The sequence below is a fragment of the Esox lucius genome, chromosome 2 (genome assembly GCF_011004845.1).
Source record: "Esox lucius isolate fEsoLuc1 chromosome 2, fEsoLuc1.pri, whole genome shotgun sequence".
Classification (NCBI taxonomy): Eukaryota; Metazoa; Chordata; class Actinopteri; order Esociformes; family Esocidae; genus Esox; species Esox lucius.
The window spans coordinates 8,247,899-8,272,699 of NC_047570.1; the positions used below are offsets into that span (position 1 = coordinate 8,247,899).

The window sequence follows — 24,801 nt, forward strand, 5'->3', positions numbered from 1 at the left end:
AGAGAGAAAGGCAGGGAGGGAGAGAGGGGGAGCGTTAGGGAGGGAAAGTTCCCTGCTCCAGGATCTACGGTTGATGGTTGATAAACAGAAATTTTTTCCCAGAATCCTCTGTCATGGCTCCCATTAGCTTGACAGCTGTCAATTAGAGCTCCCTTGGTCTCGCCGGTTGCAGTTTATTGCAGGCGGTTGATGCTGTCATTTTGCTCACAGTTTCGCCTTGAGCGTTATCACGAGCGCTGAAACAGTCAATAGCTGATGCATCAGCAGTTATTTCTTAAATTGGCTCACAAGGCTGCATCCTTCCCTCATTTTTTTTCATACCCCCTCTCCTCCCTGCCCCTCTCTCTCACACTCTCTCTCTCCCTCCCCAAAGATTGTTTTGCAAGGAGAGAGGGCGATGGATTGCGACTGCAGAAGGGTTAGTGAGAGTGCAGGGAGGGCGACGCAGCAACACACTGGGATACGCTGTTTTTGTACCGAGCACACACAGGAGCCGCACAGAACGGCCACTTTCACACAAACGCTGTCAAGACGCGGTGGCGTTGGATTTGACTGCGGTCGGCTGTTTCTCCAAACAACGCTGCTCACTATAAACCCATACAGACATCCAGGGAGAGGCCGTCACATTCTTTTGCAGGGATAGTTATGTCAGTTTTGTAAAAACATTTAATTTATTATTTGTCCCTCCTTATTCGACCCCCAGGGGTTATTTGGCTGACATGCTCATTTTCAGCAACAACCTCCGGAGCATAATGGTTAAAACTGATTTTTCGTTCACTTCAACGCTTTTGGGATCCAAACTGGAAACCTGTCTGTTACCTGTCTGACCCCTAGTTTGACACCCCTAAATATGGCAGGGTACTAATATTCCACAATGTAAGCATGTATGACATGTGTTAGCACTAGGTTGTGTAATTAATGTTCCTTATGGTAGATAACATTCCTTAAGGTCACGGCTTCGTTTCCCCTTTCTCTTGTTTAAATTTTTTTTGGAATCCTCTGCTCTACCTTTTCAGGTTGCATTCCCTTCTGACATGAACTCCTGCGCTTATCGTGCCGCCCAGCACCAGCTAAACCTAGTCGTAAGACGTGAATACTGATTCAAATCAACATTTAGTGAAACGTACGGCGCGACAGTTTGTCTGACGGCGGATGGAATGGTTGCTGAATGATTGGGAATTCAGTATGTGACCATCGGGTCTCTAAAAGAAGTCCCTTCAGGAGAGGGGAGGAGAGACTGCTTAGGCGTTCGCATATGATTAATCGCTGATTATCAGTTTTGTTCTTTCCCCAATGGTTGGGTAATTGTGTCAGCTCGTAAGCGTTGCTATTTCAGCGCGCAGGAGCTGTTCTTATTACCCCAGTGAAGTGATTGGGCAGGCCTCAGCCGCCGCTCGGCTCAGAGCGAGCTCCCCCAAAATCTCCCGCTGCGTAGCCTGATTCGCTGCCGGGCCTGCACCGGAGCACCACGGGAAAACGGCTCCACTGCGAGGTGCATTTTTGAGGAAACAGGAAATTGAGGGAGTTTGAGGGATCTTTGCGCTTCCTCCGCGGAGAGACCGATACGTTTGATGTTGCTCCTTGGGTCGGTATGAGATGCTTCCCCTGTCTTCGGCTGGCCGCGCTTTCCCAGGGCAGGATGAGGTGCTAGCCAGCTGAAAGTCTCTCTGTCTGTCGGATTAAGGCCGCCCCCACCCGACCGACCTACCTTTCCCTCTCGGCGATACTGTGGCTCTTTGTATGATGTGTGTCGGACCGGTCTTCGGGTTCTTTCAGTCTGGCGGCTACACGAGGGATCGAGTCTCCCAGCAGGTCGGCACAATGAAACACAGCCGCGGAGTAGTCCCTGTCTGTTTGGTTGTCATGTTGGAAGCAGGGGGGTGGGCGTGGGCAAGGAAGTCGAGACGGGACGGGGGCCGACGGGGTTTGGTTCTGAGTGTCGTTTGGGCCAGGCTCCAGGTCCGGGCTTCTTGTCCTAGGCGGGGGTGGGCCAGCCGAAGGGTGTGGGGTTGTGTGTGTGTGTCTGCCTGTCTGTGTGTGTCTGCCTGTGTGTTTGTGTGTGTGCGTGCATGTGCAGGGGAAAGGCGGTGTGGTGTGGGGGAGCGTTGTCTTCATGTCTGCCATGGCGACTAGGGAGCTGGGTGGGGGCGAGTGGGCCCTGGTGGGGGCCAGGCGCTGCAGAATGGCAGCCATCAGTCATGGGCGCGGGTGTCACGGAGCCTGTTTTGGATGGCCGTGGTGATGAAAGGCAGGGGAGCTGTAGAGGCCCACGTAATCAGGGCCAGCCAGGGCTGACATCCTTCTCAGGCCTGACAGCCTCTTCCTCTTCTCTCCTCGCCAAAGCCAGGAGACGGCCTCAAACGCCGCCCCCCCCCGCCCCCCCGGTTCCCCCCGTTTCATGTTCTGATCAGTCTCAGATGGTGGGATCTACCCCCCCACCCATGTGTTTTTTTGTAATGGGGGGTAGAAAGGAAGAAGGATGTGGTCATACATCGGAGTGGTGATGTGTGTGTTTAAACATATGTAGTGTTTGTGCATGCGTATGTTCGCGTGCGTTTCGGCATACGCACTCGTGTGTGTCAGCGCGTGTGTGTATTTGTGCGGCAGGAAGGGGGTCGTGTTTTTCTATCCATGGCAAAGTCAGGCAGGTGCGAGAGAGAGGAAGTCTGTTTTATTTTATACTGCAGGCCTGTTGCTAATTAATGTTTCTTGGTCGGATTCTGTCGGAGTTGAGTAATGTTTTTGATCTTTATGCCTGATAACTGCATACTTAATGAGATTTCAAAGCTTCTCGAGATGTGAGTGCTGCTCCCTGCAATTATTGACAGATGCCTTTTCTCCGCCATTGGGTTCTGCTCCATAAATCCTTCCTCAGTAATGAGCTTGAGAAGTGCCACCCCGCCAGTGAGCTAATGAAACCGAGCGAGGGAGGGGTGGGGGGGGGTTGGTGGTGGGGGGGGGATCACGGTCTTCTGACACATTTTTTTCTTTAAATGTACTCTGCAGATGTCAGGGCCCTCGCTTGTGTGTTGAAAGAGGAAAGAGGCAAGCGTGAGATAGAAGACGAAAAAAGAGGGAGTCGATCCTCTCTCTTATGAGAAGAACAGTTCAGCCGATCGGGTTTCCGTCCCCCTGTTACGGCCATTCCTCTGCCTTTGGGATTTTATTTGAAATAGAAGTGTTGTTGTTGCCGAATTTGGCTTTGATTGATACGGTTGTCCTCCTGCTACTGAGCTAGCTTTGTTGGTCTTTTTTTATTTTTTTTATTTCATCCCTACACTTCTCTTTGTGACTCCCGATGGGAGGGACTTAGGAAGAGGAAAAGAACAGACGGAGAGAGAGAGAGAGAGAGATAGAGAGAGAGAGAAGGAAAAACTGAAAAACCCGGGAAAGAGTCTAAGCAAAAAAAGGCCGGTCTGTTGCCTGTCCCTCCATCTGTACGCATGCGCCCACTCCACCTACATACACGCACCAACGCGACTGGGCCGTCCGGCTGGGTGTCTTTCAGGAGGCCTGAGGCGGAGTTGCTGCGGAGGGAGAGTGGCCGCTCCGCGCCAAACAGTCGATTTCCTCCTCTCATCGGCGCTCTCATACATCACGGACCCGCCCTTCTCTCCTGACAGAATGACACGTGTCATTTATCAAACGGGGCCCTGCCAGAGCCCAGTGTGAACGGGCCGTCTTCCTCCCTGAGAGAGGAGCCTGGGCACCCGCGCCTCCGAGGGGGCAGGTGGGAGGCGTTGTGGGGGGGGGGGGGGGTGGGGGGGGGGGGGTGTCGAGGACCAATGGGGGGGGGTGTAGGAGGAGGGGGCGGAGTGAGAGGTCAAGATCGAAGGGGACCCTGGTCCCAGCAACCTCCGACTAGCCTCTCGCATTCTGTAACCCCCAGATCAGTCTGCCTCAGGGCACCGCCTCGTTCCTATAGGAGGAAGATGTGAATTTCTGGATGTTTGCGTGTGGTGTGTGAGAGGGCACGAGACTGAACTTAGTGCACCTTACGCCTGTGTGTGCACGTGTGCATCCGAGTGTCTTCGCTCATCTCCCATTCCCTGCGGTCACGCATGTCCGCGCGTCTCCGTCCTGGGCACTAGCCCCCGCGCCTGACAGGTATCACTCAGAGCCCCTGCGCTCCTCACCTGGCCTGCGTGGCCCTCTCCCGCTCCCTCTCGGGGGTTACGCCAGTGAATCTGAGCTCTCTTGCTTTCCCATGATTCAAAGGAGCATTACTGAAGATGGATGCTCCTTAAAAAAAGAGATTGATGATGGATATGAGGCTGCCTGTGTCATTCATCATTTTGAATATTATTTAGACTGGCCGTGTAAAGCTGTAACCTGAGCTTTGGAGGAGAGGGGACTGAGTGCCGGGCCTGGGACGTGGGCTCCGTGATGGATGGCTCCTTGTTTGTTACCAGATACCAGAGGAGCAGCACTCGCTCACTCTTAATGCGCCTCAATGCCTACTTTTGCCCGAAAGGGTAAAAATAAAACCTATGGTGGTCAGGGGAAGACAAAAAAAACTAACAGGCAGCTATGTCGGACATAGCTACGCTCCTTTTTCGTGCAACTTTAGTCATTTAGATTTTTACCCAGTCAGCTTCTGTGTATATTTGTGTTTTTTTTTTTAGTTTTTTGGGGGGTTATTTCGCAACACTGCCAAGATGAGTGGAGGTGACCATTGTTGGCGCTGTGAGAGAGGAGAGAGGACTGAACAGCTGTGGGTCATTAGAATGAAATACAGCTGACTCTGTTAGTCAGGCCCATGACTCACAAAAACACGGATAGATTATGGTTTGAGCACTCTAAATGGTTTGTTAAGCATATTTTTCTGACAATAAAAATATTTTCATTTTTTTTTACATTCTTATGAGTATAGCGTTTAATACCACTGACATATTTTACTTACATTGATTACCGACATCATATGATATATCAGATATCAGCTTAGTTCTTATTGTTTATTTGTATTGCTTATTTATATTTAGGTTATTTGAGGATAGTAATGCTTATTTTGTGTGCCCTGTAAACCCAGAAATTGCCTTTTTAGTACAATCCACATTTGAACTATACAGAAGTCCATAAATTTATTGTTTTCCAAACTTCTTAATCAAATACATGTTTTTCATAAATGTATGTAGTAAATAGGATTCACATTTAAAGGGGCAATACACAAGCATTTGAAATATGTTAAATTTCTTTGCCAAAAAGTAAGTAACCCTGATCCTATGACACAGACAAATAATCAAATTGATGACTTGGTTTTCTTAATTTACCTACCCCACTGCGAGAATTAGCGTTGATGCTAGGGAAACAATAGGTGCTGTAGGGTCTATGGTGATATGCTAAAATCCTAAAGTGTCCTTCAAACAATTTACTATGGATTCACAAATATAATATCGAAGGCTATTATACAAATCCCAGTGTTTATTTAACATTTTCCATACAATTTTGTTTCTGCGATCCCCACAGATATATTACTATGTGCACATTCAGAAGTTCACTATTTTCTGTATTACAGTTTTTTTTTGTACGACATTCGATTTTGGATACTGTACATAGTTTTAACCAGATAAAACCATAGTCAAATACCTAAGGTTGTCTGTGCAGGTCTCATGCACCCTCTGAGGAGGTATAACTTTGTATTTTGTCTTTAGAGAAACACTGATAAATTTACAGTATATATTTTTTATTTTCCTTAGAATTACCTTGTCTCTACTTTTCTGAGACAGATTCAGAGCGCATTTGAGTTCTGTTTTGCAGTTCCATTACGTTTTTATACCAATTACAGACTTTTTATACCATTGTTTTGATTCTGTAGTCATATAATGTGTTTTTGAAAAATATGATCCTATGAAAGTACATGAGTAGATAGTGATCTATCTTTTTGGTTAAAATCATTGGTGGTATTTCATTTGTTTTGTTTGTTTGATCTATCAAATTGCTTTGCACAGAATTAGGAGTTTTAGGCTGGAGTCAAAATGGCCCTTATATGCCACACATTTAAAGTCTGACGTTTAAAGTCTGTACTGATACAGAAAAACGATTGGGAAGTGATTTAGATGTATTCAAATCATGTTGACTGATACAGTAATTAAACATTGGAGTAATTGAATAAACTGCCCTTGAGATGATACAAAAAATATACTGCTGGGTTTATAATGACCAGTTTGTAGTTTGAGGGTTACATTCTGTCTGTGTTTCTTCTCATGTGTTTACCAAGCTAGATGTTCTCTCTATATAACTTGATGTCCTGTAAAACCGCTTTAGGAGAATGTCCCAGTTTTTTCTACTTATTATTAAGTGTCTCTTCACCATGACAGTTTTTGGGCAAGATAAACTATAATCCATGGTTAAGTTTTCTTTAAACAGCCATTAGAAACTAGCTGACTTTAGCCAGGACTAGCGAAAAATCTTTGGATGTAATCAGGGCGTCTAAACGTGTTTATTAAACAGCATCAAACCCAATATGAAGTTGAATTCATGTGATTCATTTCATTTTAATAATTCCTTCTTTTGCTTTTTGGCTGTTTACAGTGAACTGAATCATGGATTACTGCTTACCTTTGTCAAAGCCAATAGGTGAAAATCTCTTTTAAGCTTGGTTATATTACTGCCAGCCAGCATATCAACAAGCCACACCCCATCCCAACAAGCTCCACCCCATGCCAAACATGCCCCACCCCTTACCACTGTTGGAGCACAGAAGAGGAAGCTAGAGAGGTCTCTGAGAGGTTTGCTCATCACACAACATTTTCACAGGCCACACCACTCTCACGCTCTCTCCAGTTTATTTCTCTGGTCTTTTTTCCTGCTTTGAAAAACTAGACTCCTGTATGGGAGGAGACAAAACAGGGTCAGACACAGAGGGTTTCAACCCTGCCCTCCACACTTGGAGAGAGAGCGAAAGACAGAGATAGAGAGCGAAAGAGAGAAAGGTTGTTTTGTTTTTGTGCTCTTTTTCTTCCAGCCCCCCCCCTCTCTCTTTTTCCAGTTTTATAGCAGGAGACATGATTTATTGTGGCCATCCATCTTTGGGACTCATCCATCACCTCCTGGTTGCTAGGCAATCATGGCAGCAGCTGTTTGCTTTGAATCAGACAGAGGCGCTGTCAATCAGCGCCGGCAGGTGAAAAGCATTAGAAACACGCCATTGTCAGACGGAATAATTAATCAAAGGCAGGAAAGATAATTAAAAAGATATGACCCTTGCTAGCACTTGGTCTGGATTGCCTGGGAAAGGGGAAAGCCAGGAGGAAAGGAGTCTAAGAAGAGGAAGAGACAGGCCCGTAGTCTTCCGTCCTTCCTTTTCCTCTCTCCCTTCATTTTTCTCTCCCTCTCTTTCTCTCTCAACACGGTAAAGAGGAAAGGTGAGGAAGTGCTGATAAAACCCTGCTCTGGCAGCCTGTGGCACAGGTCCTAATTAATTAAAAAGAAATCGTTTAGAAAGCGTAGAGAAATAATAAAAAAAGGCCACAAGAGGAAGAAAAAGAGAGGTGGGTGCGTACGGGTGAGGGGGTTGGGTTGGAGGTGGGGGAAGCTCGCTAAAGCACACCAAGTGTCTGATACCAGTAAACGCTTCAAATGTGCCGTTTAAAGCGGGGCTTCTCAAGCCGACGACGTCACTGCCTCCCTCTGTTTCGCCCCGTGAAAGAACGGCTGCATCTGAGACAGAGGAGTAGACGAGGGCCACGCAGAGGCCGCCGGGGCCCAGCGGTGAGGACCGGTGGTGGGCTGCCCCTCGCCTCTGCCTCGACAGGACCGGCTCTGGGGGGGGGGGGGGGGGGGGGGGGTGGGGGGGGGGTGGATGTACAGGCTCACGAGTGTGTAGACAGGTGTTGGGAAAACAAAACGGCGCTGTAGTAATTGTGTGTTTCCTGCCCTGACATTTGTGTACTTACTCGTATATCGTGTCGCCAGCGTTTCAGACATTTTAGCTCAGGGACCCAGGGACCCATTCTGCAGGTGCTCTGGGGTCAGGTTGCTCTCAACAACAGGTCTTCCTCTCTTGGGTTCTCTGTCCGTTCCCCTGTCTTACTGCCAGTGTCACAGAGTCTGCTGGGTTCTGTCAGATAAGACAGAGAACACAGTGGTCAGATTGCTAAACCGCTGTGTTCCCTAATGTTAGATTTCTACCACACGTAAACTCGGATGGTTGTGGTAATCCTCTGGGGCTTCATGTTGTGACTAAGGAGAGGGGCTTAGCATGCCCTACACCCCCACACACCCCCCCCCCCCCCCCCCCCCCGACACACACACACAACCCTTCTTTGATCTATATGTTTTTATGTTTTGACGTCCTGCAGGTTCTTGTAACCCTAGTTCTGTTTTTTAGTTCTGATTACCAAGGCGTATCTTTGTGGAACGGTGTGCACTCATCACACAGCTGGAGACAGCAACCAGTCATAACAGTCTGAGGGAATGACAATGTCCCCGTAGCCACAAGTGCTAAACCTTGTCTCCAAACTGCTTTAGCCTAAAGCATCACCCCGGGCAACCAGCAAAACTCTCAGACTGTCTCCACCGGTCTGTCTGTCTCTCTCCATTTCTTCTCTCTCTCTCTCTCTTTCTCTCTCACACCATTTCTCTCCTATTAATCTCTCACCCTCTCTCCGTCCATCTGTCTGTCCTTCTGACCCTATTCAACACTGTCACCAAACCCTGAAAAATATTCCCCGTTTTGATTTGTCCAATCAAAGATCGCACATAAGACCTGTCTATTTAAAGACACCAGCATAGCCACATGCAAAAACAGCCATCTCTCTCTTGCCAAGCAGCAGATCTGTTTCATTATCTCTCTTGGCAATAGAGTTTATAAACACAGTATTGGTTAACATAAATGTCATTAATTAATTGACAACAATGAGCTGGAATATTGAAAATATCTTTTGAACTAAGTAGGGTGTTGATCTAGTTACTAGATTCACTCTGAATAACTCTGGTTTACTCTGATTCACTTTTTACATTTTATTTTACCTATCAGAGTAAATCATGTATTTTTCTCGTCAGGGACCATGACCTGCTTAGGTGTGCCAAATGAGTCCAATATAATTGTATCTACTCCTTCCCAATGAACACAGTGATGTTGGTGAAAGGTCTGGAAGCAGCCCTTGATCTACCCCCTAGATGAGAGTGTGGATGGAAAGAGGGTGGGTGATGTTGGTTAGCCAGCATGCCAAAATGCACTATATCCACCAGACCTATATCCACCTGACTTTTAGCCACCAGACATATATCCATCAGACTTATAGCCATGAGACCTATATCCACCAGACCTACATTATCTCACAAAAGTGAGTACACCCATCACGTTTTTGTAAATATTTGATTATATGTTTTCATGTGACAACACTGAAGAAATGACACTTCGCTACAATGTAAAGTAATGAGTGTACAGCTTGTATAACAGTGTAAATTTGATGTCCCTTCAAAATAACACAACACACAGCCATTAATGTCTAAACCGCTGGCAACAAAAGTGAGTACACCCCTAAGTGAAAATGTCCAAATTGAGCCCAATTGGGCTGTACACTCACTACTTTACATTGTAGAAAAGTGTCATTTCTTCAGTGTTGTCATGTGAAAAGATATAATCAAATATTTACAAAAATGTGAGGGGTGTACTCATTTTTGCGAGATACTGTACACTCACCTAAAGGATTATTAGGAACACCTGTTCAATTTCTCATTAATGCAATTATCTAATCAACCAATCACATGGCAGTTGCTTCAATGCATTTAGGGGTGGGGTCCTGGTCAAGACAATCTCCTGAACTCCAAACTGAATGTCAGAATGGGAAAGAAAGGTGATTTAAGCAATTTTGAGCGTGGCATAGTTGTTGGTGCCAGACAGGCCGGTCTGAGTATTTCACAATCTGCTCAGTTACTGGGATTTTCACGCACAACCATTTCTAGGGTTTACAAAGAATGGTGTGAAAAGGGAAAAACATCCAGTATGCGGCAGTCCTGTGGGCGAAAATGCCTTGTTGATGTTAGAGGTCAGAGGAGAATGGGCTGACTGATTCAAGCTGATAGAAGAGCAACTTTGACTGAATTAACCACTCGTTACAACCGAGGTATGCAGCAAAGCATTTGTGAAGCCACAACACGCACAACCTTGAGGCGGATGGGCTACAACAGCAGAAGACCCCACCGGGTACCATTCATCTCCACTACAAATAGGAAAAAGAGGCTACAATTTGCATGAGCTCACCAAAATTGGACAGTTGAAGAATGGAAGAATGTTGCCTGGTCTGATGAGTCTCGATTTCTGTTGAGACATTCAGATGGTCAGAATTTGGCGTAAACAGAATGAGAACATGGATCCATCATGCCTTGTTACCACTGTGCAGGCTGGTGGTGGTGGTGTAATGGGGTGGGGGATGTTTTCTTGGCACACTTTAGGCCCCTTAGTGCCAATTGGGCATCGTTTAAATGCCACGGCCTACCTGAGCATTGTTTCTGACCATGTCCATCCCTTTATGACCACCATGTTACCATCCTCTGATGGCTACTTCCAGCAGGATAATGCACCATGTCACAAAGCTCAAATCATTTCAAATTGGTTTCTTGAACATGACAATGAGTTCACTGTACTGAAATGGGCCCCACAGTCACCAGATCTCAACCCAATAGAGCATCTTTGGGATGTGGTGGAACGGGAGCTTCGTTCCCTGGATGTGCATCCCACAAATCTCCATCAACTGCAAGATGCTATCCTATCAATATGGGCCAACATTTCTAAAGAATGCTTTCAGCACCTTGTTGAATCAATGCCACGTAGAATTAAGGCAGTTCTGAAGGCAAAAGGGGGTCAAACACAGTATTAGTATGGTGTTCCTAATAATCCTTTAGGGGAGTGTATATCCACCAGAGCTATATCCACCTACAGATTTATATCCACCAGACTTATATCTATCAGACCTATATCCATCAGACCTACAGCCACCTACAGATTTATATCCACCTGACCTATAGCCACCGGACCTATATCCACCAGACCTATATCCACCAGACTTATATCCACCAGACCTATATCCACCAGACTTATATCCACCAGACCTATATCCACCAGACCTATATCCACCAGACCTATATCCACCAGACTTATAGCCACCAGACTTATAGCCACCAGACTTATAGCCACCAGACCTATATCCACCAGACCTATATCCACCAGATTTATATCCACCAGACCTAAAGCAACCAGACTTATAGCCACCAGTTATAGCCACTAGAGTATAGCTATCACATCTATAGCCATCACAACTACAGCCACCAGTCAAATGCACCCACCAAAATAAGCGTGTAACATAAAAAGAAGATTTGAAACAATAAGAGCATTGTAGCTTGTCCAACTGCCTCAGGTGCCATGCTATAAATGTAGTTACCCGTTCACGACGTGCTGGCTAATGTGATAAAAAGAAAAGACTTCTGTGAGCTGCCTTGATATTTTTAGTCTTAATTAGCTGCATAGTTGCATAGCCACCCTTTTCTTAAATGCCCTCTTCGTGTTTGTACAGTGTTGTTTCCACAGAAATCTCCCCATCTGATATCATTCTGATCTCTGAGCAAGGCATGTCCATATCCGATCCCATGCAAATCTATGTGCTTTCCGGCTTCAAGAGTTCTTTATTAGTTTGTGTATTCCTTGATGTCCGGCTCTGAGATAGATGTGTCCATTCTTACTTTGGTGTACGTTGTGTGTAAAGGTCAGGACAGCGACGTAAGCGATCGGCGTGTAGCCTAGCTCGATGACACGGCCAGCCATCAACACTTCCCATTTCTGAAGAGAGGATGTTGCTCAGGCCTGACAAGGCCCACTCTGTTTATGAATTCCTGAGGCCTGATACAGCCGGAGAGTCATGGAGTTCTCTGGAAGCAAGACAAGTGTGTGTTTGTGTGTGTGTGCACGCGTGTGTGGGTGGGGTTATATGAATGTTGTAGTGTGTTAAATGTGCATTTTATAAGTGACATTGCATGTACATGTGAATAGAAAGGGTGTGTATGTGTGTGTGTGTGGTGGAGGCTGTAAATCACCCTAATCAATTACGGGACACGCCATGTCATTTAGGACACGGTGTGGACACAGCTCTTCTGGTGGTGGGGGCGGCTGCAGGGGGGGGGGTGGCGGCGGTGTGGTCGAACAGCTGTCCCATGGTGTCTCGGACACGGCCATTACAAGTCACAGGGTTCCCAAAGAGAGGGAGCACATTGAACACTGATGTCTCACCACAGCTATGAATATCTGGCTTTCTACCAATGGAGGGAATCGCTGTCTCTCTCTGTTTGTGCGCGAGCCCTGATTTGGTGTTGTCAGTTTCACAGCTTCTTTGTCGGCAGCTGTCAATTACCTTTCCGCGGTCGCCGGAGGCGAGTCTCTCCGCACGGCACACTTAAGCGCTGGAATAAATGAGGACAAGAGAGAAAACTAACGTGGAAAGAGATAGGGGGTGTGGGGTGGGGGGGGTTCAGGGTTTGAAAGCGTGAAGGAGAACAACATGCAGTTGCGAGGCTGCGGCGCGGGGCTCTTAAAGGCGCAGTGCGGATCGGGACGCCATCGAGGGCCTTATCGGTCCATCGTGACACGGCCAGGGGAGCTGCAGTACATTAACGCCTGGCTGAGATAGTAAGTGTCTGCCTCGCGCTCCTCCACAATGCAGATAAGCCCCTGCCGAGGCAGCAATAGCACTAGTCGAATGTCACACGCGTCTCGCTGGCAGAGACGCCAGCCACGCACGCCAGCCATGCACGCCAGCCACGCACGCCCCTTATTTAGTGGAAGAGCAGGGAGAAGCAGAATGGGAGAAGAAAGGAAGAAAATAGGTAAGAGGTTGTAGAGTGAGACAGGCGGGTTAAAGAGGGAGGAGAGATTTAGCTTAGCATGCTCAGAGAAATGGCAAGGGGAGGGTTCAGATGGAATGAGCTGGGTCGGAGGGCCTAGGAAGGGCTGGTTGGAGGGGCTAAGTTGGAGGGGATAGGTTGGAGTGTATAGGTTGGAGGGGCTAAGTAGGAGGGGATCGGTTGGAGGGGTTAAGTAGGAGGGGATCGGTTGGAGGGGTTAAGTAGGAGGGAATAGGTTGGAGGGGCTAAGTTGGAGGGGATAGGTTGGAGGGGCTAAGTAGGAGGGGCTATGTTTGAGGGCATGGGGTTGGGTTGGAGTACTTGGTCCGGGTTAGTGGGCCAGGCTGGTCTTGAGGAGCTGGGTTGGAGGGCCTTGAAAGCCTTAGCTACACATTTTGAAGTTAGACCAAAAAACAGTTACTGTAATGTAGTCTGTAGCTGTGGAATCTAACAAGAACACTCCGGTTGCTTCGGGGGTTAATCCCATTCCCCAGGACAATTAGCACGGGACGTGCCCTCCTGTGTCTCGGAGGGCAAGCAGCCGGCTACCGCACAAACCGACGGTGAGGTTTCTATCGCCTTGTCCCCACCTCGGTCCCCAGATGAGAACCTGCTGTCTGCTCCCTATTCACCCGGGTGCAAGTCACCATAACAGCCAGCCGGGGGCTTGTTTTTCACCGCACCGCCGCCTTGTTTGTGTGGTTATTTTGGTGGCTGAGCCGGGCCGGGTCTGCGCTGGGCTGAGCCCGGTCCCCTGTGGAGCTTCATCCTGCTCGCACACAATGCAAGGTGGTAGCTCTTCCTTGACACCGCACAGCCCCTCGTGGCTACGGGCCAGCCACTGCTGCTCGTTTGTTTATTCCATGGCTCTCGCGCAGTTTGCACAGGCGTGCACACGTGTTGGTTTGTGCCCTGCACTCTCGTGCTCGTGCGAATCCCTTAGGGTCCCGAAAAAAAAGAAAAAAGAAACGGCACAAATAAAGACGCTGACACGCAAGCAGCGCACACATTAATTGGGGGTGTGGGGGGGGGGGTTCTGGCCTCAGGCCCTCTGGGGGGTCTGTTTGTAAATTGAGAGTTTAAGGGGAAGCAGAGGCATCCAAACATCTAAACATGTCCTTTGGATCCAGTGGCCTTTGATGCCGGCTCCACCTCTCTGTTTCTCTCTCTCTGTCTCTCCCACACACAGAAGCCATTTTGACGCCTTCAGCGGCAGACAGAGAAAGAGCCGGTCTTAAGGTCTCCTCGGCTCACGCCTCTCCGAAGACCTCATTTGAAAATTAAAAGTGACGTCCTTCTTCCTGCCATATTTCATTCTTGTCCGTGTGCCCCCTTTTGAAATCAGGTTCCAGCTCTTTGAAATGGATACCGTATCCCTTGCTGTCCCAAACAAGTCACCGACTGCCCCCAAAAACTACAAGGAGAGTGCCCCTCCTAGAGCTGGTCTGAGTGGCTTGTTGCTCGTGTTAAGAAGTGTTGAAGGCTTTCAATGATTGGCTATCCATCATCCTGCGCATTTCCACAAGTCCAGGAATGCTTGTTATTGTCATCTTCTTGTGGTTTTATAATGTTTTTAAATCCATTCCTGTTTAAAATCACTGAAATAATTAAATTCTTTACAGAAATTACATGTTCTAGAAGCCAGGAGAAAGGATATTTAGAGAAGCTAAAGTAGCAGGAATATGTGATTTAGTTTCAGTTTCAATACTATGACTTTGAATTCCTTGCATTGCAATTCTACATATTATTAATATCTATGTTTGATTTTGAACAGTCATTATAGATTTGGAAAAGTACAAATTGCATTATTTGAGTATAGCATTTTAAAACACCAAAACAAAACAATTCACACGGAAAAAAATCATAAATTCCATTTAAATCAAACAAGTCGATTCATTAGGTTACCTGCACTTTTTATTGCGCACTATTACACTTTTACAGTTGAGTAGAGTCTGATTGTCAAACGTAAACAAACAAGAAATGAAACAAGCGAATGCTTTGCTCTTTGACTACGCTGCTAAGGCATGTTAAGCGTAATGCAGAACGTCTGGTGGAGTACAGTGAAGATGACACTGGTTTTCCTGCGACAGTTGAAGACAGGCAGGCGGACTGAGATGTAATACGCGGTGGTATGAGGAAGTGGTCGGAGTGCTTGTGGGATGAGGTCGGGGCACTGCGGTGGACCTGGCTTTAACCTCTCTATCCCTTTGTTCGGTATCCACCTATCATGCTGTGCTGAGGATGTGAGAGCGTGTGTGTGTGTGTGTGTGTGTGTGTGGGTGGGTGTGTTTGCTGGTAGGTTATTCTGTGTGTGTGTGTGTGTTTGTGTGTGGGTGTGTTTGCTGGTAGGTTATTATGTGTGTGTGTGTGTGTGTGTGTGTGTGTGTGTTTGTGTGTGGGTGTGTTTGCTGGTAGGTTGTTCTGTGTGTGTGTGTTTGTGTGTGGGTGTGTTTGCTGGTAGGTTATTATGTGTGTGTGTGTTTGTGTGTGGGTGTGTTTGCTGGTAGGTTATTATGTGTGTGTGTGTGTTTGTGTGTGGGTGTGTTTGCTGGTAGGTTATTATGTGTGTGTGTGTGTGTGTGTGTGGGTGGGTGTTTGCTGGTAGGTTATTATGTGTGTGTGTGTGTGTGTGTGGGTGGGTGTTTGCTGGTAGGTTATTCTTGGTGTGTGTGTTTGTGTGTGGGTGTGTTTGCTGGTAGGTTGTTCTGTGTGTTTGTGTGGGTGTGTTTGCTGGTAGGTTGTTCTGTGTGTGTGTGTGTGTGTGTGTGTGGGTGTGTTTCCTGGTAGGTTATTCTGTGTGGGTGTGTTTGCTGGTAGGTTGTTCTGTGTGTGTGTGTGTGTGTGTGTGTGTGTGTGTGTGTTTCCTGGTAGGTTATTCTGTGTGTGTGTGTGTTTGTGTGTGGGTGTGTTTGCTGGTAGGTTGTTCTGTGTGTGTGTCTGTGTGTGTGTGTGCATGTATGTTCTACGTTATGTGGCACCCAACAGCCGTGATGTCTCGATCAGCGGTGTCTTAATTACGCATCCTGTTTACAACCTATTGTGTTTCATTTCAGCACGTAGCAACCCCTCCCCCCTCTCTCCCCCCGGCCCTCCCCCGTCTCTCTTCCAGCCCTCCCCTCCTCTCTGCCTCTCTTCCCTGGCCGCGTGTGAATGCTGCTCTGCTGTTCATGCTAGCCCCTCAGCCACCTCTCTGGGCCAAAGCCATCCTTCTCTCTGGCTAGCGTAGCGTAGGCTAGCTCGACGTAGCCTGGCCTCCCCGTGTGGACGTCATTCTGTCGTTTACTTACAGGACGTCGATTCGTTTTAACGTCATTTCCACATGCAACCGAATAAATGTCACTGTGTCACTGGAATTTGTTTTAAAGTTGGGTGGGTAAAAGAAAACAACACGGAATTCCTTTACGTCAGTGAGTTTTTGGCGAAAGGCTGTCCGTTTTCCACAATCATTCAAATCATTATTATTGTTTGCTGAAATGGCATGGAAGAAATGTTTCTTCGCGTTTATTCCAAGGGTTTTTACCCAGGGTTCATGTCATCCTGGAGTAAGTCTGTAAGAGGGGTTATGGGATTACGTACAAACGTACACATATGCACAACACTCATTCGAACCACCGTTTATGGATTTTGGTTTCGCAAACAATTGTCTTGAAATCAGCAGCATGTTTATTGCATGTAATTCAAGCTCAGGGGGTTCTGTTAATAACATGCATGTGGATTGGATGCATGGTGAGCGATCTGGAATATAGGCATTTGTGGGGAAATAGAGGAGGGCATAATGTGAACGTCTGGGTTAAAGGCTCATTAAGTTGGCCTACATGGCTTTCCACTGTAAATAGTCAAATATTTCTTAATGACATCCAGGGGAATGGCATTGATATGCATGTGAACTCTGGACCCCCAAGCCTCGGCACTCTGCTTTTCATTAATATCAAGTGATTGAGCGGAACATTAGCAGATAAAGCGCAGAATAAGATGACATACAGTATATACCACGGATGGCGGAATTAAAGCATAATGCAATCACTCGGCCTCGCCTACAGAGGCCTTGCCGTCAGAAAGGGTGACATTTTGATTTCCGACGTCTTCGGCTCAGGGGCCGGGTTGGACGTGGCGAGCAATTCGTCTTTTAAGTGGCGAGATTGTTAAGTGATTGTCGGGGGTATCCCACCGCCCCAGTCGACGTTAACAGTCGCCCGCACTCAGGAAGTGAGCAGGCTCTGACAAAAACTGGGGGGGCGGGGTCAGTGTCTCTTTAAAGTCTCAGTCCGGCTGGTTATTTTCAGAAGCAGCTGAGAGCCCATCACTTTTTATTAGCTTAATAAATCACCTTTGTTGTCAATCAAGCCGCAGAGAATAATTGGATATGGTTGAAGCCTTGCGTGATGGATTATAAATCATTCAAGATTAAATTAAAAGATAATGCACAAACTTAATGGTTTGTGTTTTGCAGTCTAAATTGCCTCGGAGCAGTGCTGTTTTCCAGCTTTATTGCTTGCAGTTTTTCTTTCCTCCAAAACCCTACCCATACCAGACCTTTTATCGTTCAATGGCCCAGCTGAAGTTTACCACTGCGGTTGGTTGGGTATGGCTGTTTTTTGGTTTTTTTCTGTGTGGTGTGTGTGTGTGTGTGTACAGTCATGTTGACATGAGTGTTTTGTCGGTCACGCCTCTCGTCCAGCCCACAGGTCGACCCCCCCACCCCCCTGAATGCCGCCCGGCTTTTTAAATTTAGCCCAGGCAATATCCAAAGCAATCAGACGCACGCAACCCTATCTGGAGCGCCGTCCAGCGACTGAATGGGAATAAACAAACATGTCTGCATTAGGCTGCGGTGGGGCCGAGGAGCGCCCCGGCAGATTAGACCTGACACCGCCTCAAACAAGCACAGCATCCCAGACCCACCTCTCAGGTGTTGCACCTCTCTCTCTATCTATCGCTCCCTCTCCACCTTCGCGCAAATAGAGGAAGCGCCCACCCAAAAAGCGAAAGAGACAAGAGCGCGCATTTGTGTGTGTGTGAAAGCTAGAGTGTAAAGAAAGAGAGGGAGGTGGAGAGCGAAGGCTACATCGTCCACATTAGCGGCAGAACCGACCCTCTATTTGCCCCTCCGTCCTTTTCCGTTCTGACAGAGCCGGCATTATCATAATCGTCTCCCGTAGATGACGGGACGTTAAAGCGATGCTGTCGTTTTATTTACGGGCGGGTCGTCCCGCGCCTCCCCCGTGGCCCCCGACGCTAAGTTCCCGGGCGAGCCCATCCGAGTAGGTCAAATGACATCTTTTGATCAGGGCTGTCTAAAGAGATCAGAGGAGATTGGCAGGTAATGGATACCCGGTGACAAACCAAATCTAGAGCGGAGCTGGGAGCAGGGAACTAGCGCCGAGCCGGCTGCCACTTCCCCATTAGGGCGCCCCCCCCCACCCCACTCACAGGGACGACAGACTGACATCTCCACAGACCACCTAAATCACAGTGCCGGGCAGTCTTAACACTGGGTATTATGGGTTGGAAATAGCTATTATTTCCCCTCTAACATTTTTGTTAGGGTCTGTGTGTGTCCCTGTGCACGTCCCTTTGTGTGTGTGTGTGTGTGTGTGTGTGTGTGTAAGACAGAGGCTTGTATACAACATTCCGCTCGATGTTGTGTATTTTCCTTTTGTCTAACCTATGTCATCCTTTGAGTTTGCAGTTCTCTGTATGTGTGTATTCATATCCAGTGTTTGAGTCATTAGTGTGTGTGTATTCATATGGGTGTATCGTTAGTAAGTGTGTGTGTGTGTGTGGATAGACACTCCATGTCTGCAGAGAGAGAACAGCCATGCCCCAGGGACCGCAGCAAGCCAGATCTGTTCTCTCCCATTACCCAGCACTCTCTCTAATGGGCGAGCGACACAGTCCTGTGATTCTCTTCTGAGTGGAGCGGGGGGGGAGGGGGGCCCACGCAGAACGCCGACAGAGGCCCGAACGAGAAACGGGGGTTGGGGGGGGCAAGAGCAGAAACGATGTATCCAACTCAGCTAACCCACACCCCCCCCCCACCCCACTCCCAGCCCCCCCAAAACCCCCCACTCCCCTTGGGAACGCCGGCCGTGACCTCTGGTTGCCCCGCGCTTCAGGAATGTGACTGCTCCGAGTGGTGCCCATCTGAATGAGAAAGGCCAGGCTGGCGGATAATTTGCTCGAGATCATCGTCCCGGCTTGATAATAGCGAGCGCGCTGTCTGTTAGCGGGCCGTTTCCAGCCGCGCTGAAAGACACGCTGACGCGCAGCTCATAAGCCCCCCACTCCCCACCCCCACACACAGACACACACACACAGACACACACACAAAGCCCACATCTAAATGTCAGGGGGTGATTCCACCGGCCGCCGTCCCATGGAGGGAGCATCAGACGGCGGCAATAGATGTTTAGGAAGTCAATTATCATACCCCCCCGGGGCGTAGTACAGTCCACTGGCAGACTGTATGGATATGAATGGGCCCCCTTTCAGCGGGAATGTTTAATATATGATCACGTTCCCTGTGAACCAGTAGTTTGTGCATTGGGAGCTCCAGATACAGGCTGTCATTGATGTTGGCTCAGCATTCAGAAAATGCACCGGTGCCTGTCATGGCGGCAGTGTGAGTGTCAGTGCATGCGCTTGCGCGTCTGACTTGAACTTCAAACGTCTGGCGTGCTCCTCTCGGGTTTGCCGGCGGACATGACGGCGCTTCACGGTGAGCCGGTGTGGTCGGTCCGGAGCGGCGGAGCGGCGCATCGACGGCCGACCTTTCTGGGAGAGGGGTCATTAAAGGCCCGTGTGTAACTATCAGTAAACACGTCTCTTTTTGTCAACCGTTAACGTGTCTGAAAGTCTGGTTGGGTGCGGCGTATTTGTGCGGTGGAGGAGGCGTTGGTGGGGCTGTGGGGTGTCAAGGCGCGGGGATGGCGTCCCAGGCAGGCAAGCAGGCACACAGGCGGATACGCTGTCAGACTCTCCAGCTGAGTGGCATGAGCAGCCGATTAGCCGTGCTCGCACCCGTGTTCATGCATAATCTGGCAGTTCCACCGGGCCCCCCCCTTCCCCGTTACCTAACCTCTTCTATCTCCCTAATCCACCCTCAGTCAGACATACTGCAAATATACACAGCCCCCGCCCTGCCGTCCCACAGCCAGGCATCGGCCAGCACGCCAGGACAATGTGTATGCAAATGAACGGGTCAGGACCCCGGGTCCTTTTCGGGGTATGTTCGATAAGGGACCCACCTCAGATTCTTCTGCATTCTCTCTCGCTCAGTCTCTCGCCTCCCTGTTTCTCTCTCCCATCTGTTTGGTTCTCACTCATTGTCTCTGTGTCTTCCTCTGCTGCGTTGCTGTTTTAATCCATCCCGATAGGGCCCCGGTGGTCTTGGGCTGTGCGGAGATAGCCAGGTGGGTGGTTAGAGTAGCCTTTCCTTTCAGAGGGAGCATTTGCTTGTAGCCTTGGAGAATCGGCCTCCATTCGTCAGGCGTCTGGGTCGATGGGGCGTCTCTCTACGAATCGATGGCACGCCTCGGCGATCCCTCGCCTCCACCCCTCCCTGAACTCCGATCGCTTGCTCCGGCTCCGGCCAGCAATGCCCCCTTAGCATCTCACGGCCACACACACACACACACACACACACACGGAAGAACCAACAATAAAATAAGGCATCCACAACTATTTGTCAGTGCATGTCAAATTGCAATAATTAAGCATTATTGATCCCAGATTCAATTAAGTTCATTAACGTGGGTCATGGTTGGATCTAATCAGCGGAGGATCTGTGTGGAGGAGAGGGGAGGGACCATGACAAGGTCCAGCTCCACCTCCTGCACTCCCCTATCGCACTGGCAGTGTATGCTTGAAGCTACTAGCCGTTCCCCATCTCTAATCAACTTTCATCACACACACACACATGTTTTAATGTCCTTGTGGCGACCAGGAGTATGAATATGTACTTTCTCTGTACCCTAACTTTAACCGTAACAATAATAATCTAGCTTTCATGCCTACACTTAATCGAAGTCACCGATCCTTAGCACTATCCCTATTGCCTAACCCTAATACTAACCATTATTCTAACTGTGACCCTAATTATACCCTAAACCAGAAAATGACTTTATCCTTATGGGCACCGGCTGAAAGGTCCTGGTGGGGGCTGAATGGTCAAGTTTTACTGTAAACCCGGATCACATGCATACACACGCAGAGAGAGTGTCATACATTCCACACTTCCACTCATAAACATTTGTGTAAACATACTGTAGTAGAAAACCAGGGAAGATCATGTGTCTGTGAAGTTGTTGGTAGGGATGATAAACTGTTTCCCTGCTGCCTTTTTTATTGGCCACAATGACCCCTCAATGTTTGTATTGACTTGTATACAGTATAGTTAACCAGAATTGACCATGTATGGAAATAATGTTTTCTGAATAATTTACTCCTAATATATAACAGAAATGGATGAAATTTGTGAAAGGATCTGCAACAATTGTGAGGAACAAATCATTGGAATTTTAAATGAATCGATGATACTTCGGGTTAAGATTTACAGTCTAATACAATCTACACTAATTTACGTTTGTAACTAACTTGATATCCCATGGACAAGACACAGAAGTGGAATACATTGTGGGTTCAGTCCTGGATTGTTTGAATATGGAATCCTTTTGATACAGATGAATTAGTTATGTTGATAAGTACACCAATCTCTCTACGATCTGAGGTTCCAATCCCAAAAGCACACATCTCTCCCCCATTTCAAAGGGCCTTTCTCACCGGGTCTCCTCTCTTGATATCCCTCTGAAAATGAGATCAAACTCCTCTCTTCCTCTCTGCTGCCAATTAATTCAGGTTATTTTCCCTCTCTCTCTCTGTTCCTCGCCACCCATCCCTTTTTCTAATTAAAAGAGCACCTGCGTGGCGAAGCGCTCGGCCCTGGCTGCACCCAGCAGCCTGAGAGTGCCCAGGGCTGAAAACTCAATATTGGAACAGATATCCACGGCCACTTTAGGGGCCCTGTGGCCTGGCGCCCATCCAGAGGCGAGATGCTCCCTGTGTGGCCTCAGTTTTGAGGTCTTTCCAAGACCTTCCTCCCTGCCTGGCGCCACCCCCCCCCCCTCCCCCCCTGCCCCACCTCCACCATCTATTTCTGTCTTTTACTCTCCAGCTACCGCTATGCGTCGGGCCTGGGGCTAAGAGCTGAGGTGAAGGTAGTCTCCGTGTACCGTATGTGTTGGGTTCCGTGTCAGTCACGTGCCACACGCCCACGCGAACCTCACCGAATGCCATTTGCGTGGTCGCAACCCCTTTCTCTTTCGGTGTCCCTGTCCGTCTGAGGCGCGCGCGCGCTCACTCGTTTCTGCCAGGCTGGAGTCAGTTCTGTCAGGTTCAAGGTTAGCGAAGGTTTCTGTTTCGGCTCGTTTGTTCGTTAGAGAGGGCAAAGCCAGGTTTGGTGGAACAATGTCTTGGCACCGGCACAGATATCCGTGTATTATTTCAGCCTCTTGCTCTGCTTTCAGTTGAACGTTTTTATTACATTTAAATCAGTGTTGTAATGATGTTTAAGGTGAACTAGGCATTTATATTTAGTACAGCGACAGAGGTTTCACTGAAGATTTATGGGCTTAGGTGTAAAAATGTCTGTACCGTATGCCCCCCTCCTCTCTGCGTGTTTTAATTACATTTAACAGCTTTAAGTCCAGCTTGTATTTTGAGGAGAGAGATTTCACATGGGTGTTTGGCCTTGATGTGAGTGCTGTTCTGACTGCTTCCCGAGCACAGGCATTGTTCTCTTAAACAGCTGTCGTTTTGGTTGATTCAGAACAGATGGCACTCTGCATGTACATGTGTGTGCTTGAGCCTGGGCATGCAGGCGTGTGTTCTTGAATCTGTGTGTGTGTGTGTCTCTGTGTGTGTTTATACTGCACGATCAGGGTCGCCTGTTACGCTGTGTGGAATTGGATTACATTATAAGATATCCACCCTTTTAGCTACTCAGTGTTTCAATTGTGCTTTTTCCAAACAAGATTGTCGTCGCATCTGTTCACAAAATGTCAGGTGTCCCTTATAGGTAATCCGTCTGTGTTGTTCAATGGATACAACAATCATCGTCAGGACCCTTGTGACAAGGATGAATCTCAACTATACTCTCAAGACATCTTTCAACCATTTCAGTCGCAATGTTCCCAAAATAATTGACGCGAGATTACCTTTCTTTGTTTTCCAGGTGTCGTACAGGCCTGTCAGTGTACTATATGTTCTATGAATTCACATGTATTAGCACACTCCACGTTACCCATTCCGACTGGCTGCGTGTTAATGTGTGATATTGAGCACTAAGCAGCCTGCTTGCTCAGCCGAAAGGCCGCAGAGACTGCCGGGAGGAAGAGGGTTTTCACTGCGGCACGGTGACGGGAGCTGCTGCGTGTTCCTGTGCATCTGTTTATCCCACGGCGTCACACTGCCAAAGGCAACAAAATGAACGCTGCTGACAATGACAGAGGTTTTCCCTGTGTCTGGGCTGATGCAGTGCTCACACCTTCGCTACCTCACAGAGACAGAAGTCTGCAGTAGCACTGTCGGCTGTGTGACATGGCTGGCAGGTTCTGGAGCTAGATACCCATTTCCAATGTTAAAAGATAGAACTGCACCATTCCAAGTGGCAGAAAATGCTAATACGTTACAGTCACTACACGTTCTGTCCGTTAAACTTTCTTACTATTACCCTGTATTATAATGAGTCGGAGAAGTGAAAAAAGCAACAGCATTGGCTGTAATAGTAAAGTTGGATAGCCATTTGAAAAAACAGTGTGCTGTTAGATTGATTCCAGTGTCCTGTGTGAAAGGCGATACATAGATATCTTCTAGTTAATGTTATGAGCATTGAGATCATTCCCATTCAAGTGACCTTTAAACCGTTGACAGATGATAGAATGTTTGCACTGACACACCGTGTTCAGTGTCATTCCTACCCTTCGTTTACATACCTGGACCTTGAGTGATGGGAAGTTAGGAATCAGGTGCAGCCAGGGAATGCAAAGAATGACCCCAGTGTCCCGTCTGCATTGCATCCTGGTCTCTAAGCCCAACTGTTTTCAGAAACCCTCCGTCACAAAATAGTACGTGCGTCTGCACAAAGCCAGAGAGTTCTTTTTTATTTGTATATTTACGTCTTACTGCAATACGCATTTTATTGTTTTAAACAGGAGGGATTTGAATATAAATTGAAAGCATACACTCCCGGCTAAACTGTAAATAATAACTAAACTTTCTAATCTTTTGTAATTGAAGCAAATGTATTTCTTTCTGAGAGATTTGTCGGTCGAAACGTACACAGATTCATTTTTATTTACGAGAAGGCGAGCCTATGGCGGGTAATGAGTGAAAATGCATGCTTAATTTAAATGGTGAGTGTGTCTGTTAGGAAATGCATTAGAGGCTGAAGAAGAAGCGTAAGACATATTAATTGACAGACAGGAACTGCTGTCTCGGAGGTTGATACAAGTAATTTATTACTTCAGAAACGAATGCCACCTCCAGAATGTGCTTCATTAATTTCAAATTTAGTTTTAATTTCAAGCTGTTGCCCCTTGAGAAGAATAAGGCGGCAAGTTGTGTTTGAAGAGACATTTTTTCCTCTCCCTCTTCTTCTCCCTGTCTTTCTCTGCAGTAAGAACAAAGGGGAGGGTGGTGGAAGTTTATTCCATTTGGAAACAACGTAAATGCAATGGGGAAGTGGAAATGGAATTACAGCAACAGTTTATGATATGAAGTAGTCTCGTCTATGATTGCTTTGTTTTCTCTAAAATGAAGAAAGAAAGAAAAAACATTTGGTGCTTTCTATTTCATCAGCTGTCTGATTTGCAAGGCATTGCAAAAATGCCACATTGGAGATCTTCATCGGTAGACATAGTGTGTAGTTTTAATAACAATCCTCTCCGTTTTTCTCTGTTTGCTCAG

General features: G+C 47.6%; 1 protein-coding gene across 2 annotated transcripts in view; it reads left to right on the forward strand.

Moving 5' to 3' along the window:
• Positions 1 to 24,801, forward strand: part of tshz3b (teashirt zinc finger homeobox 3b) — a 35,568-nt gene that overhangs the window by 5,911 nt on the left and 4,856 nt on the right. The gene's annotated exons all lie outside the window — the stretch shown is intronic.